The sequence below is a fragment of the Nansenia antarctica genome (genome assembly GCF_963989245.1).
Source record: "Nansenia antarctica genome assembly, chromosome: 2".
In the NCBI taxonomy this organism is placed as follows: Eukaryota; Metazoa; Chordata; class Actinopteri; order Argentiniformes; family Microstomatidae; genus Nansenia; species Nansenia antarctica.
In genome coordinates this window covers 34,288,504-34,304,678 of record NC_137675.1, presented here as the reverse complement: position 1 = coordinate 34,304,678, position 16,175 = coordinate 34,288,504, and the positions used below count along the sequence as shown (strand labels likewise).

Here is a 16,175-nt window from a genome sequence, read left to right as displayed (position 1 = left end):
AAAATCCTGTTTTTAAATATAATTTGGAGGACACAGTGAGGGTGTCTAAAATGCGAGTTTTTTTTGAAAAGGCTTATGAAGAGACATTCACCCGAGAGTTTTTTTTACAATAGAAAAAAGGATAGCTAGGATACCACCTGTTTACAAATTGAAAGATTATGACGGTGAATTTATCGACGGGTCGTTTTATGAGGCCGAGTTACAGAAAATCAAGATAGACAGCGACAAGGCGTTTAAGGTCGAGAAGGTGTTACGTCGAAAGAAGCAGAGGGGCGTGTGCATGGTAATGGTCAAGTGGCTCGGCTGGCCCCCGAAGTTCAATTCGTGGGTTCGTGAATGCGACGTCACCAATATATAAACGGGTGTGGGGTTTCAGTCGAGAGAGCTCATAACACATAGTGTGTGAAGGTGTTCTGTAGAGTCATGGCTGAGAGTGAAGAGTTTTACATGACATTACCTTGCAATGCCTCTCAGAAGGTATATCCCGAAAACAAGATTTCGAACTATAGGACACATATTTCTAAACCTTTAATACTAAAAGGCGAATGGCAAGTGGGATTAATAGAATTCCAATACCCTAGAACATGGCAGACATTTACAGTTGAAGACACTTTTTTAGAGTTAACAGATAACAGGTCATTGCGACTGACGTTACAGATACGTGAAGGTTTCTACTCAAAGATGTCAGAGCTTGTAGCAGAGATTGACAGAGTGTTAGAACCACACAACATCATATTCGGTTATTGCTCCATAAAACACAAGGTGTTCATGACTGTGGAGGATTTATACACTATAAAATTCAGAGGGAGATTAGCTCTAATACTAGGATCATACACGGATGGTATTAATGATGGGGAATATGGAGTGTTGGATTCGACTAGAGGTTCTATGGGTAAGAATGTATTGGCTGAAGAAGTTTTAGATTTGAACCAGACCAAGATATATGCACACCGCCCTGCAGATATTTATGGAGGATTCTACACTCTATATGTTTACACGGATATAATTAATCACCAAATCGTTGGGGATCACTACGTCCAGTTATTGAGATGTGTACATATGACAGGAAAGGATCAAGAGATTGTTACAATCACGACAGGGCCCACTATGTGCCTGTAACAAAAGGACACATCACAGATATCGTTATAGAGGTCAAGACAGATCAGAACGCGTGTGTGCCTTTTAAATACGGTAAAGTTGTTGCAAAGCTTCATTTCAGAAGAGTGAAGGCTAGAGTGTAAGACGTCTAAAAGACTAGCGCCACTACTGCTACACCATGGCCCTTTACAGCAATTTCGACCCTAGCCCCAACCGGTACATAGATTATTACAAAGCACAGGCTGGTAATGGTATACCGGGGTTTTCAGGGAGTGTTGTGATGCATGGAGCTGGTTTAGGGGGTATATTTCGAGGTAGATTCGCAGCTCCGTTATTCAAACAGGGGTTCAACATAGCCAAACCACACCTCAAGAATGTTGCAAAGAGTATAGCGTCAGACGTGATCGCAAAAGTAATGTCCAGAGCAGGGGGTAGACAGGATGGTTCTGGGTTGGTTGTGATGAAGCGTAAGAGAGCAGCCAAGCGCAGGGCGGTGCCGCAAGGGCCTCCAGGTTCCCGTCCAAAGAAGAGGAAAAAGGCTGTTACAAGGAGTGTGAGGGCAGTTGTTAAAAGTGAACACAGGCGACAGGTCAGAACACTCGACGGAGGAGCAAACTACATATTCTAAAGATGGCGTTGCTACGTAGTCTAAGTGGGGAGTGCATCAAATCCGAATTAGATCTTTTTACGATACCGTTAACACAGACAGCTATAGAGAAATCGACATATGTTGAAATTCCACCTATATCAGCGATAACTCCCACAGGGCCATTGGAGTTTTATATAGCTGGATCAGGCGGCGATTACATTGATTTAAACAATACCATGCTGTTTACACGACTGCAAATTGTTAAAGCAGATGGGACCGCCATAGGTGCTAACGCTAAAGTAGGACTGATCAACTATCCTGGAGCTACAATATTTTCACAGGTTGACATATCACTAGGCGATCGACTAATTTCACAGAGCAGCAACACGTATCCCTACCGCTGTCTTATAGAATGCTTGCTAAATTACGACATGGAGACATTAAAGTCATCATTCTCTACAGGGCTTTTTTACAAGGATACAGCTGGACACATGGATGTGTTAAACGCTGTAGACGGGGCTAATGATGGTTTAACAGCCAGACAGAGATACACAGCTCTGAGTGGCACGGTGGAGCTCATGGCCCCCATACACAGTGACATGTTTTTTCAGGAAAAGTTAATGCTGAACGGTGTTGATATTAAAATCCGTATGACTAGAGCAAAGGATGCATTCTGTCTGATGCGTGATGCTGCGGACAATGAGTTGTACAAAGTGAATCTTATCTCTGCGTCCTTATTTGTCAAGAAAGTTTCATTGTCACCGGCCGTACGCTTAGGACATGCACAGATACTGCTAACGAACACTGCCAAATACCCCCTGGACCGTGTCACCCTTAAGAATTTTTCCATTCCAGCGGGCTCAAGAGTGTCAAACCATGAAAATCTGTTTCTAGGAACCCTACCCAAGTCTGTGGTGGTAGCGATGGTTGATAATGACTCTTTTACGGGCGACTATGGCAAGAACCCATTCAATTTTAAGAATTATAATCTAGAATATCTGGCAATATATGTTGACGGTGTCCAGTTCCCCACCAAACCATTACAACCGGACTTCCCTAATGGTTGCGTGACTCGTGAATTCTATCAACTGGTGTTATCAACAGGGAGACATTTAAAGAACAGTGCTATGGCCATTGATCGTAACGATTTCCTGAGAGGGTACACTCTTTATGCATTTAATCTGACACCTGACAAGGATAATAGTCAGCATCTATCATTGATCAAGAGTGGTAACATACGCCTGGAGACACGTTTCAGGACCCCGCTGCCTAATACCATCAATCTAATAATTTATGCGGTATATGATAGTATGATTGAAGTGTCCCATCGCAGACAGGTTTTTGTTGATTACTATTAAGCATCATGAATACTGTGGAACTGACAGCCATCATGGATACAATATCAGCAAACACCCATTTTCTAGGTGTTTTGGCTTGTGATAAACTGCCCCAGCAACCTCTACAAATAAGACCTAGTGCTATGATAATTAACACACACCCCTCTGACCAGCCTGGAGAGCATTGGCTGGCAGTTTATATATCATTGGAGAGAGTTGGGTGTTTTTTTGACCGTTTTCCTAAATCGATTTATGACTTTTTAAACATGTCATGTGACGAGATACATTTCTCAGACAAACAAGTTCAGGATGTCACATCGGTCACATGTGGTGAACACTGTATCTACTTCTTAAATCACATGTGTAGAGGCATCACCTATGATATGTTGATATCTAAATATTCTTCTAATCTGTTTAAAAATGACACAATGGTAACACGTTTTGTGAAAAAGTTGCAACCGTGTGTGTGTGTGTTCATAATGTGTTTAGTTGTGTTCAACATGTTCAGACAATTGTGTAAGATTGTGCATGTCAATAAAATGTTGGTCAAATAAATTATCAGAGTTCATGTATCATTACAATCATTTTTATTTAGTCAAGCAAGGGGTTTTAGTCAAACAATAACATAGTCATTCACAGTCATTCACAATAAAAAAAAAATACAAACATTGTATACAAATTGGCTGTAGCAGAAATACATTCACAATGTTAACAAGGGTTAAAAATGTTAAAACAAAAATAAGTTAATAAATGAAATTAAAATAACAAATCTAGCTCCAATCATGCCACAACAAGCCTCTATGAGATTCTGGCCTTGATTTAGACTTGCACCGAGATCGGCTGTCAGAGGCCGTTGTTCCTGAAGCCTCATACTCTAAGAATTTAGGGGCCAGAGCGAGACTGCGCCTAGAAGGGGTTTTAACAGCACCAATGGCAGCATCAACATTTGTTTTAGAATGTTTAACATCACTAATCTCGTCTTTGACATGTCTATTGGGTATTGTAGAAAGCGGTATGTTTAAAACTGAAAAACCCTGCACAAACTCATCCCAACCGTGGGGTCTGTCGCTTGTTTTAGGTGCTTGACTCATGGTCGCTAGTTTAACAATATCTAAAATGTGTGAACCGGTCACGACTGCCCCTTTCAACACAAGTTCCCCAGATTCGTTCCACTCTAATACCCTTGATTTATACATCTTGGCCCAAATATGTTGGGCATTCTTCTTGCTCCTCAGGGGTAAATTATTTAAGACGTCTAAAGCTGTGTTATCTGTAGCAAAAGATGTAGACACCACTGGCTGTGGGGTCGCTTCATCCTCGAGTGTTGAGCTGTTTGGCACAATTAGTTTTAAAGTATTGACATCACTATCCCCCTGTCTGACCAATGTTAAATATCTCTGTAGTAACACAGCGTAATGCTGTGCTTTGTCATGTGGAGTTAAATCGTTTCTATTCAAAATGGTTCTCATCAAATCATCAATGTTATTTTCAGCACTCTGTCTGATAGTCGTTGGACCTCCAACACGTAATTTGTCCACATCTCTTTGCGGCACCAAATACATTTTCTCCATAATGACTAGTAGGTTGTTTGTACACACTTGTAGTATGTCGCTTCAACCCTGTCTCGACAGCAAGCTAGTGATAAATGGTACAGCTATGCTTAAAAGTGGTAATAAAAATCCTCCCTCTTGATTGATAACCCTCTTTTTTCTCGATATAGGAATCTTTTTGTCAGCTATGATTTTCAGATTAGACTTAACCTTTGACAGTCTTTTAAATTGTGTCTTTGATAGAGGAATAGTACCACACAGCACGTTCAATGCGACTTCACACAATGCCTGAATTAGATCTTTTGAAGCATTCTTTAAAATAGCCCGTATTTCCCCCGGCTTAGATTTCATCAACAGTTGTAGTAGCGATAAATGACGTTCTAATCTAGCAGACATTTCAGCCACTCCTCTTCCTCTGTTTGTACACAACCTGATAAGTGGAGCCTAAAGCTGTTCTGAGACGATAGGCCTCTGGCGTTTTAGCTTTATAATCAACCAACAAATACCCATAAGGGGCTTCTGTAGCATCTTTAAATGACTCCATAAAATATTTAGTATTACCAGGATACATTTGTCTAGCCAATACAGAGATTTGATTATTATCACGGGGGTTTTTAAATAACACTAAATAGTTTGTGTTCAAGCTAATTGTCCTACTGGTTTTACCCTGGAAAAACAAATTCTGTACTAGATATAAAACACTGAGATTTCTATGGTGAACATACTGGGTAAAAACCTTCTCAACTGAGACACCTGAGACACCTGGGACACCTGGGACACCTGAGACACTATGTGAGACACTGAGACACTGAGACACCTGAGACACTATGTGAGACACCTGGGGCACCTGGGACACCTGGGACACCTGGGACACCTGAGACACTATGTGAGACACTGGGACACTGAGACACCTGAGACACTATGTGAGACACCTGGGACACCTGGGACACCTGGGACACCTGGGGCACCTGAGACGCTATGTGAGACACTGAGACACTGAGACACCTGAGACACCTGGGACACCTGGGACACTATGTGAGACACTGAAAACACAGACTACTATGTGTCTCTTACTCAACCTCCTCCGCTGCTCCTTTGAAGCTTATAGAAAAGAAGAAAAGAAGGCATCTGTTGTCCTACTCGCTCCTAGTAGAGGAAACCTAAAGCGACGCTCCATATATTTACATGTTATACTTGACTAGCTCTATTGTTTCATGCGGTACCCCATCCATGACAGTTTTTACTCTCCATGGGCATAATTAAAACATGTCAATAACAACACTCAAATTCAACTCGTTAAGTAACATTTTCACTATACACGGGGACATGTTATTTATTTTTTATTTTTTTTGGAAAGATAGGCTTACAGTTAACATGTAAATCGACATCACAAGAAAAAATTGATAAGGAAAGGAAATGATAGCAAACAATTCAAAATAATTCTTCCCCGCCATGATTTAACCCACCATGAATCATTCAGGTTGGTTACATCTTTTTTAAGGTTTTAATCGTATTCCCTTGTATGTCTGCCTCTACGTTGACCGGCAACATATCAAGGAGTGTCTCCTCGAAAGCTCCATCCAGTTTAATAGCGCAGGCCTGTGCCAGGAGCTTGGATGCCACAGTGAATGTCTTCAGTTTTCCATCCGTCTCTGCCGACAGAGTCACTTCCATCTTGCTGGACTTTTGAATCCCTTGTATAGACAGCTTCACAGTCTCCAGGGTAGCAGCTTGGACCTACACACAAAGAAACATATACAGACAGACACACACACAGACAGACACACAGACCAGACACCAGACAGACACACAGACACACACAGACAGCACACACTTCAGGATTTAGGGTTACGTCTCAAACTATAGCAAGCAGTCTCTGAAAAAAGCAGTTCACCAAATGGCATTGCATAGATGGAATGGGACACTGCATAATGATTCAAAAGTTACCCACCGTATCAACCCTGGTTTTGTAAGTTGAGTTGAGAGAAATTATGTTGTGGTACCCTTTGGATTTCACATTGGTCACCCTGACTGTATTTCCAACGGATGCACGACAACTGAGAGCCTTCTCATTCCAGAGACAGACCTCGATAGACCCCGTCTCGTCCTGTAAGGTTAAAATGCGCTGTGGAGTCTTGGCCCTCTGCCATTTCACCTTCCCTTTATTCACTGGGGGCATCTGAGCAAAAACAGAGGGTATAGGTAACCAGGAAACACTGAACAAATAGTTATGTGAAGGTCTTGAAAAAGGTATGGCAACTCACTGCAATTATAGTTCCCTCAATGCTCATCTCAGAACCATCTGGTGACGACTTGGCATCAGCTATGGAGCAGACTGGATCTTGGGGTGGTTCAATGAGCATCCTTGCCTCCATTTCCAGTCTCTGAGGAACATTGACTTGTCTTGTTTTTGAGACCGTGGCACTTCGTGTGAGCATCACCATACCGCGACCCTCACTGAGGCCGTCTAGAAGATAAGAGCTCCCCTCTTGAAAGGTTCCATATCTCTCATCCCCATATACACAAACTTTGATACTTGTTGTGTCATCAGCCAGACCCATGTAGAAACGAACCATTTTTTTTTTTCTTCCTTTGTGTCGTGCATCAGCTGAGATTTTTTAATCACTTTTCCTTTAATTGCTTTACTGCAGAGTCCCGAGCTCTTCAGATCTGCAATGCTTATCTGGACAACACAAAAAGGGGGAAGGGCTTCTGTCAAAGCAGTATCAAACCAATATGTACATTTGACACTTGACTCTCTCACACAAGTTAAGTGAGTAAAGGATAAAACAGTTACCCAAGAGTTGGAGGAGCACGGGGGCTCAAAGGAAGATGAATTCTCCTGAGATGATGGAATAAATAAATTAACAATACATTTTTATTTTCTGTCATTCAAACATAATAGGTAAAACAGACATATCGTGTAAATGTTAAGGGATTTTAGCCAATAGTTGTTTTATTACTGAAAAGATCACACACTACTCCATACCTTGTAGCTTTTATCCCGCCTCTTTTCTGGACCTTAAAAACAAAACATTAAAGGTGTATTCAGCTCATACTGTATACATTAGGCATGGAGAATCTCTCGAAAATCAGCCCACCCCCCCCCGAGAACACCCCTGGCCAGTAACAACATGCTTATATGAAAACTTGGGTAGGACACTCCATTTTAGAAAGCGCATTTTCCAGACCAAAACAGTATTCAAACCTGCTTCTGCCTCCTCCTCGCCTGAGTCTGATTTTGATTCGCTCACATATTTTCTCTTACATCCTGAAAAAGATCATGACAATAATATTTGTATTATAGTATCAAATAACCATTATTGCTATCATTATTCACTTCACAATCAAGGTTTAAACCCAGCTAAATGATAAACAGCAGTCATTCCCCTATGAGTGAGAAACTTTCTCTTTGTGGGGTGGGGGAGGGGGAGGGGTAATATGGCTACAGTAGGCCTAAAAAGTTGGATATGGGCTGTGGCATTTTCTGTAGCATTTCATGCCATATTTTGCTGCAAATCCTGCTGATTGGTGTCTCCTCATTAAATGTAAATGTAAAAAATGTAATTACTGTGGTACGTAAAACTCAAATTAACTGTTAGAACCAGGAAGCGTCCTGTAGGCTTACCTCTTGGGGGCTCATGTTCTTCAGACTTCAGCACAACACGACCAAACGAGTTCGGGGTTATCTTTGCAACACAGGGTTCAGACCTGGGACGATGAGCAGCTAATATTCCTGCCCAAACGTTTTCAGCCCGATCGCCTAGGTCTAGGATGCCTGTATCAAGCCTGTGTACACGCATATAAATGCACACATATTATTAAACAGTCACGCCCCCCCCCCCCCCCCCACACACACACACACACACACACACACACACGCACACACAAACCACCCCAATTCTCCACAGCTGTTTTCATTGTAATAACTTGTATGCATAGTGTAAACATTATTTGATTATTAATCCAACCCCACACAACCCAGAACACACTACACACTACACACACACACACACACGCACACACACACTACACACACACACACACACACACACACACACACACACACACACACACAGCTGTTTTCATTGTAATAACTTGTATACCTAGTGTAAACATTATTTGATTATTAATCCAACCCCACACACCCTCCAGAACACACTACACATTAAAGGCCTTGCCTTACCTTACATATTAACATCCATGGCGATTTCTGGTCTCTGAATGCACTCGAGGCTGGAGAATTCGTCAGGATTTGCGTTCTATCTCTCGCGGAAGTGAAGAGAAGAATTCGACAGACCTTGTGCTCTCTCTCTCTCTCACGAAAGTGTCTGCATCAAGATCTAACTTATATACAATTTAAACAGACCCCCTCCAAACGTCATCATGCTTATTGAAGCATTCGTGAACCTTTTTAAATGAGGGTTAAAATCAACACCTTTATGCGCGTCTGCCGAGGGTGTAATCTGCCGAGCGAACTCACGCTGGGACTAAAGCCAGGCTCCAGGCGCCAGGTGTATCGCTTGAAACTTGTATATCAAATGGTCATATCAACCGTATTAAAACCAACACCTTAACCAAACATTATTTTAGACAGACGTCTGGGCACGCAACACCCCACCACTCCACATGGCACGCTCTCTGTGTGACACCTCGGAGCCCCAGACTTGAATGCCCCAGAATGAAATAAGGCCATACGAATAAATGTTCTTCATGTTAAAACGTTTTATTATAATCGACACAAACCACGGTGTAAACAGTCCCACAAACCACACACACACACACACACACACACACACACACACAAGCACCACACTCTCCGTCTATTTGAACGCGGTGATGAACTTCTCTAAAAGTCTTGTTAATCAACCTCCATCATCTCATCGTCGGGGTAGTGCAATAGTTTCCTGACAGTCGACCATTCAAAAATGTCATCTATCTCAACCATTATTTTCTCCATAATGATCCACTCATCCCAGGTCACTAACATTTTAAGATGCCCCCACATAGCGACATATTCCATGTTGAATGTATATCTATTTCTGCCAATACCACCGTAACACAACGCCACATTTTTCATTGCATTAGTCGGTTTGTACTTAGAACCATTGTCAATGTCCTGGATGCAACTCAAACACACATAGTATGTCATTTCAGGGTTGTCAGCAATCCACAATGTTTGACAGGGAGGGTCCGTTTCTCCAGCCATTTTAGGCATCACATGATTACGTAGCATTCGCCAATCTCCTGCACTGAACGGCACAACTGCAGTCGTTTGATCATGCTTGCTGCCTGCTTCTAACACATAGAGCTGCACAACACGGTCATCATTGTTGAAGGAATAGCAGGCGGTGCGCCCCTCGTTCAAACTGACAACGGCAGTGATATTTACAGCCTGTGATTTCATGAAAAGCCCGAATGTCTGATCACGATAATCCTTCTTATTCCTCTTCCGCGGTGCCAACACTAGGGATCCCAGACGGTCGATCTCGGCGTCTTATCCGATGGCATTGAAATCCATACATGCGAAATCATCACAAGTAGCCATTGTTGAGTCTTTGACATTTAAGTGATGGACACAGCTAGACTATTTAAACACATTTCAACCCTTGCCAGTCATTTGGGGCAACCCCTCCTAAACACCTACGTCAACTTTCGTTTTGGCCCACCCCTCCGTTTGGGGGGTGTTCTGAACAAATGGCGGGGGTAAATAAACCCACAACGCGGGGGCAAATAAACCCCCCCTTCTGTAAAAGATCTTATGTTTTATGACCCCCCCCCCCCCTCATAAAAAAAGATCAAAGGAATCGAGATCAAAGAAAAGAGGAGAATACTAACTACTCCCTGTCACAAATGTTTACTGATTTCTTAAAGCTTACTGTTTTCTTAAAAACATAACAGAATGTGTATGTGTCTAACGTTGCGCAAGATTAAGGCTGCTCTCACAGGTGGATACAGCCGACAAAGTGTGCAACTACTCTCACCATGACTAACGGCCGGGGGGGGGCAGAAGAAGAAGATAACACACAGTACACTCGCACCCACACAAGGAGTTGAAGGCCACATAGCTAACTAAAACACTTGCTACAAGTCAAATGGTCACAGCTGCAACATATTTAATGCTGACAATTTAAAAACTACCAGATAGGGGGAGGAGGGACAGCCCAGCCCCAAATGTTAAATCAAATGTATTATGTACCAAGGCGAAACTGGGTTCTTGTCTGGTGAAGCTTAACCTATTGACGGCTAGCTGATACTGGCCTGCGGAGGTGAAACTAGATGGGACCACTTTTCCATGGAAATGAACTATTATTGCTTGCTGATGTGCTTGAATAAATATTCTCTTAATGAGCAGTTCAGTAGTGGTGCCTAATATTTGATTGGATCATTTTATCTTAAGAAGTTACATCAAGGACGTCTCGTTGAGATTAAACGAACTCGCTTGTAAGTGACGACTCAATTAAATCAATTCTGGAGAAGTTGATCGCCTTACAACACACTTTTTATTGCATTTCGTTGTCTGAATCTAATCTAAAATCTCATCTAAAAAAGTATATAGGCTATAAAATGATGGTGCATTTTTTCTTATGATTACTGATGGATAGATGATTCACTTAGACAGATATATATTGTAAATCGATTTGCATGAAGGCTTCGGTTAAATGTAAAAAAAAAAAAAAAAAAAAAAACTCTAGCTGGCTGCCTTAACCCCTGCTCCAGCCATACCGCTGTGTTGACAGCAATGCAAGTTGATAGACATACCTATTTTATTTTATTTTTTACACTTTTTAATTAATTTATTTATCACACTCGGAATTCGACGTTTTGCAGAATGAGTGTTTCTGGTTTCGCCAACCAACCAGGTAGCGGTATTGCCCTGCCTTCCCCTACCATCCTAGGTTTCGCAAATTCGCGCCCTGAAATAAAAACGATCAAAATCATCCCCCTTCTAAAACTGGCATCCCCCCTTTCCATCCCTTATGTCATTTTATCAATTATAATTGTGTTCATTCATTCATTCATAAGCCGTAGAAGACACCAACATCTATGGACCAACGCCCTACCAGGCCGTGTTGTATCTGTACCTACCAGACTGTGTTATATCTGTATCTGTACTGTACATCATGAAGTTATCTGGTGTGTGTTCTTTAAGATATGGTATTACTGATATTTCAACATTTAGTTTTACGCATATTGAGTAAAATATTGTGGGCGAGGGGGCACGTACACATGCAATGACATTTTTACCAAGTCACTGACACTGAAGTCACTGACGCTGTGGGGATGCTAAAATTGTCCCTATATGATTAATTCCACCTTCCCCCCTGATTTTCTGCTAGTACTGGTTGTCATGATCAAACGTTACAAATGCAACTTACCGAGAAGCCACCCTTCTCTGCCCTCTCCCGCTCACTTGGCTTAACTCAGCCGCTATTATTGAGCCGCTATCACAGGGCGTAAATACAAAGCTCTTTCACCTGCGTTCAATTTCAAGTATATTTGGTATTTAGAGACTTTAGTACGTACACAATTTTAAACAAGCGCAACCCGTTTTATAAATAATGCTTACGTCCATTTAGAAAAGTCAAAGATGACGTTCAAGTACTTTTTTTTATAAATGAGGCCCGAGGTCTCTCAAATATTTACTTAACCATGACCTGGTAGGGCTTTGGCATAAACAAAGTTAGAATCATCATGGGGAGTGATGAGGGGTTGATGTCTGTATGACTCCTGTTTTAATCAGTGTACCTTCAGTAACCTTGTACCACCATCAGAGTTCAGAAATAAACAAAAGCAAAGGTCATTGTAGATCTATGTCATTATGCAACATTTTGCAACTGATTACACCCTTCAATGAAACTCAGCGACTGTAATTAGTATATACTGTAGATAGTATAAATAAACACCTACAGCAGCAGCAGCAGCAGCAACAACAACAACAACAACAACAACAACAACAACAGCAGCAACAAGGTATGAAGGGAATTGGTGAAAGAGAAAATTAGAGTCATAGACCCACATGACTCCCCTTCCATCAGAGACACACGCGCGCCCATGCACACACAATGTACTGTTACTATACTGTCTCCACATTGTCCCTGAAGGTGTCAGAGGTCTCTGAGAGCCTGAGAGGACGACGTATATAGGACAGCATGCAAGGGCGCACTCCAAAAGCTGGATGTTCTCTACCACTCTGCTATCCGGTTTGCCACTAATGCCCCTTTCAAAACACACCACTGCACTCAACTGGCCATCCCTGCACACCCATCGCAATATCCACTGGCTCATGCTTATTTACAAAACTCTCCTTGGTCTGTCCCCCTCCTACCTGTGTCACTTGCGAGGTAAATCACAAGGCACAAGGTAAATCTTCATTCAGGGCTGCTGCAGCCAATGATTGGAACAATTTACAGACAGTCAAACTGGACACTCATATCTCCAAATCATGGACATTCTCACTGACACATGCAACTGTTTCTCAACCCTCTAGTGTTTTTCCAAACCTTCCCTGTTGGCTGCTTACTGTCTGTCCCATGCATGCCTGTTGACTTCCTGTGTCTGTCCAAATGTGCATATGTATGTATTGCTATTTTTTAAAATTCTGTTAGTGTGCTTTCTGTTGTGCGTAAGGTTGTGCGCGTTTATGTGGATGTGTGACGCTGTCCTTTTAAGTTATATAATGATGCTGTGACTGTAAGTGGAGGAGGTGTGGAGATGTACGTATGTTTCTATCTTTTAACTGTGCTGGAAATGCTTGGATGTGTGCGCTGTCTGTCGTGTGTTCTTTGTTTTTAAGATGTAACCTGATTTCTTTTCAGCCCCCTCAAGAGGCTTTTGTCTTTTGCCAGGCTGCCAATGCAAATAAGAATGTGTTCTTATTGGCCTGCCTGGTTAAAGGTTAAATAAAATAAAATAAAAAATGATCAATGGACAGAGGTAGTAACAGGAATGAAACTCAGTATTATGAACAGGAGTTCAGAGCAGAGCTGCAACGGAGTAGAGACATGAGACTACAAGGATAGTAACTGTTACTGTTGCTACCTCTGTCCATTGATTTCTCATTTCTTTGACCTCTCACCCTACTTGTTCAAAAAGGCTGTCAAACAACACCTATTCCTTGATCACAATTGATTTACCTACGTAATGTGTTTCTCTGTATGTAAAGTTTACTATCTTTGTTCTTTATTGATCTCTTTATTTTGTTCTGTCATTTGTATATTTTTCCTTGATTTCTTTTTTCATTACCTGTTAATCAAATTCTATGATCAAGGGAGACGCTCGATAAGCCCCTCAGGGATTCTTGTCTTCCTTGCACCTACTCTACCTATGATGTACTACGGTTATTGTATGTATGAGTTGTTTTTTTACTGTGTGCTAAATAAAATTAAAATAAAAACTGAGGGAATGAACACAGAACAGTGAGGGGAGGGGCTCAGAGTTGTGTTACAGCAGAGGACAGGATGGAAAAGCAGCTCATATAGAAAAGATGCATGAACACATGGAAAACAACAGAGAGTAACAGTAGAGTATAGAAGGAGTAATACTATTACTGTAGTAGTCACCTGTGGCGTGGTGGTTTCCCGGGAGATGACTAGAGCTCCATGAGACAGAGCAGGGGCACAGAGGCAGACACAGCCCCACAGCAGCACCACGCTCCGCACTCCAGACATGACCAAACCGCAGCTGAAAGCTGACTTCACTGGCCAGAAAACGGCTGTAGTCGACCCTGAACTACTGCTCAACATACAGGAGGACGGACAGTGTGTGTGTGTGTGTGTGGGTGGGTTTATGTGTGCACATATTGGTTTGCCCTGACCCTAACCCTAACTGCTCACATACGCAATCTGCTGAGCTCAACCCTCTACTTATCTCAATGAATCTACATTAATAAAAAGAAGGGGAAAAAAAGTTAAAAGAGTAGGAAAATAGGAGTATTAGTGATTGTATTCCAGGTTAAAAGGATTTTCAGCTGTCGTTTATAATGGTGTACTGAGTCCACCTCTCTAATATCTTCTGGCAGGGAGTTCCACATTCTGGAACGTAGGGTTAGGATTAAATCAAGCATGTCCCGATCACTGTGGACACTCAATTTAGCCTTTGCACTACTGCTGTTTGCACATACCCGTGGTCATTGTGAACACTAAATATATGTAGCCTTTGCACTACTGCTGTTGCACATACTTACTTTTGCAATCCATATTTTTGCACATATTTTGTACATACCCTTTCATATTAGTCTCTAATTATACATTTGTATATCCCATAAATGTACATAGCTTATTGTTATCCATCTCTTGTATATACATACTACCTATGATACTTATCATACTGTACTTATCATTTCATAACTGTACATATCCTATTTTCTACAATCATGCTGTTGAGTTTGCACTACATCACTATTTGCACTTCTGGTTAGATGCTAGATCTAATCTAATCTAATCTAATACAATATAATATAATATGTGAAATGTATTATGGAGTCCTTGCCATTGCCAAACTATTTGATGTTCTTATGTACAGTATATTATGTATTATGCTAGGGTTCATGTGTTCTTTAAGTGTACTTTTTGTATGCAATATATTTTCAAAATAAGAAATTGCGAATTTGCTATTGCCATTTTCTAACTTGTATATATTGTAAATAATAGCCTATGCTTGTGTGCACTGGCATGTGAGAGATGCAATCCCAGCTCCATGATTGTATGCACCTGTGACGTTATTTGTCTATTGGATACTTGTACAAATTTGAAAAAACTCATGTCTGGAAACACCCTGATGCAGGTCTGTTGACCGAAACGTTGGTATCTTTCTCATATGAACTAGGAAGAAAGCCTGTTAAGTTTTATTTCCTTTTCAATGTTTATTAATTTACCCCTACTCCGTCTCTTTCTGTATGTTATCAGGGTGTATTACTAGGTTCTGTCTGTATGTTGACAGGGTGTATTACTAGGTTCTGTCTGTATGTTGACAGGGTGTATTACTAGGTTCTGTCTGTATGTTAGGGCTATTTGGTGGACACCTAAATATTCGCAGTATGATTCCTAAACGTGGAATCACAACAACTGGAGCATCTACTCTGCAATTCTAATATTGACTTTCTAGGTCTGACAGAAACTTGGTTAACCCATTCCTCTCCACAGGCAGTAATAACCATGCCTGGCTATAATGTTTTTAGGAAAGACAGGGACCAAGACAGGCATGGAGGGGCTTTGCTGTACGTCAAAAGCTCCTTGAAATGTACTCACATCGAATGGCCAAGAGAAGTAGATTTGGAATGTGTTGGTGTGAACATCTCACTCTCTCCTGAAATGTCCCTTTGTGTCATTTGTATTTACAGGAAACCCTCAACAAAGGTAGACTTCTATGATGAGTTGAAGGTCGCCCTCAATCACTGTGATTCTAAGAAGGAAATAATTGTTGTTGGTGACCTTAACATTAACTGGGATGTAAATAAGGAAAGGAAAAATCTCAAGCAGATCACTGATTACTTGGGTTTTACTCAACTTATAGAAAAGTCTACTAGGATAACTCCTACTTCAAAAACTAGAATAGATCTATTGTTTACCAATCGACCAGAAATAATAACTAAGACCTATC

At 41.4% G+C, this 16,175-nt stretch overlaps 1 long non-coding RNA gene across 1 annotated transcript; it reads right to left on the bottom strand.

Annotated features, from left to right (window-relative positions):
• Positions 1 to 3,604: 3,604 nt before the first annotated feature.
• LOC308150999 lies at positions 3,605 to 14,309 on the bottom strand. Its single transcript, XR_013937273.1, has 8 exons — positions 14,138 to 14,309; positions 8,203 to 8,363; positions 7,783 to 7,845; positions 7,564 to 7,595; positions 7,372 to 7,416; positions 6,839 to 7,257; positions 6,526 to 6,753; positions 3,605 to 6,311 (listed from the first exon to the last, which is right to left on the bottom strand). It is a non-coding gene; the product is annotated as an uncharacterized lncRNA (long non-coding RNA).
• Positions 14,310 to 16,175: the final 1,866 nt, after the last annotated feature.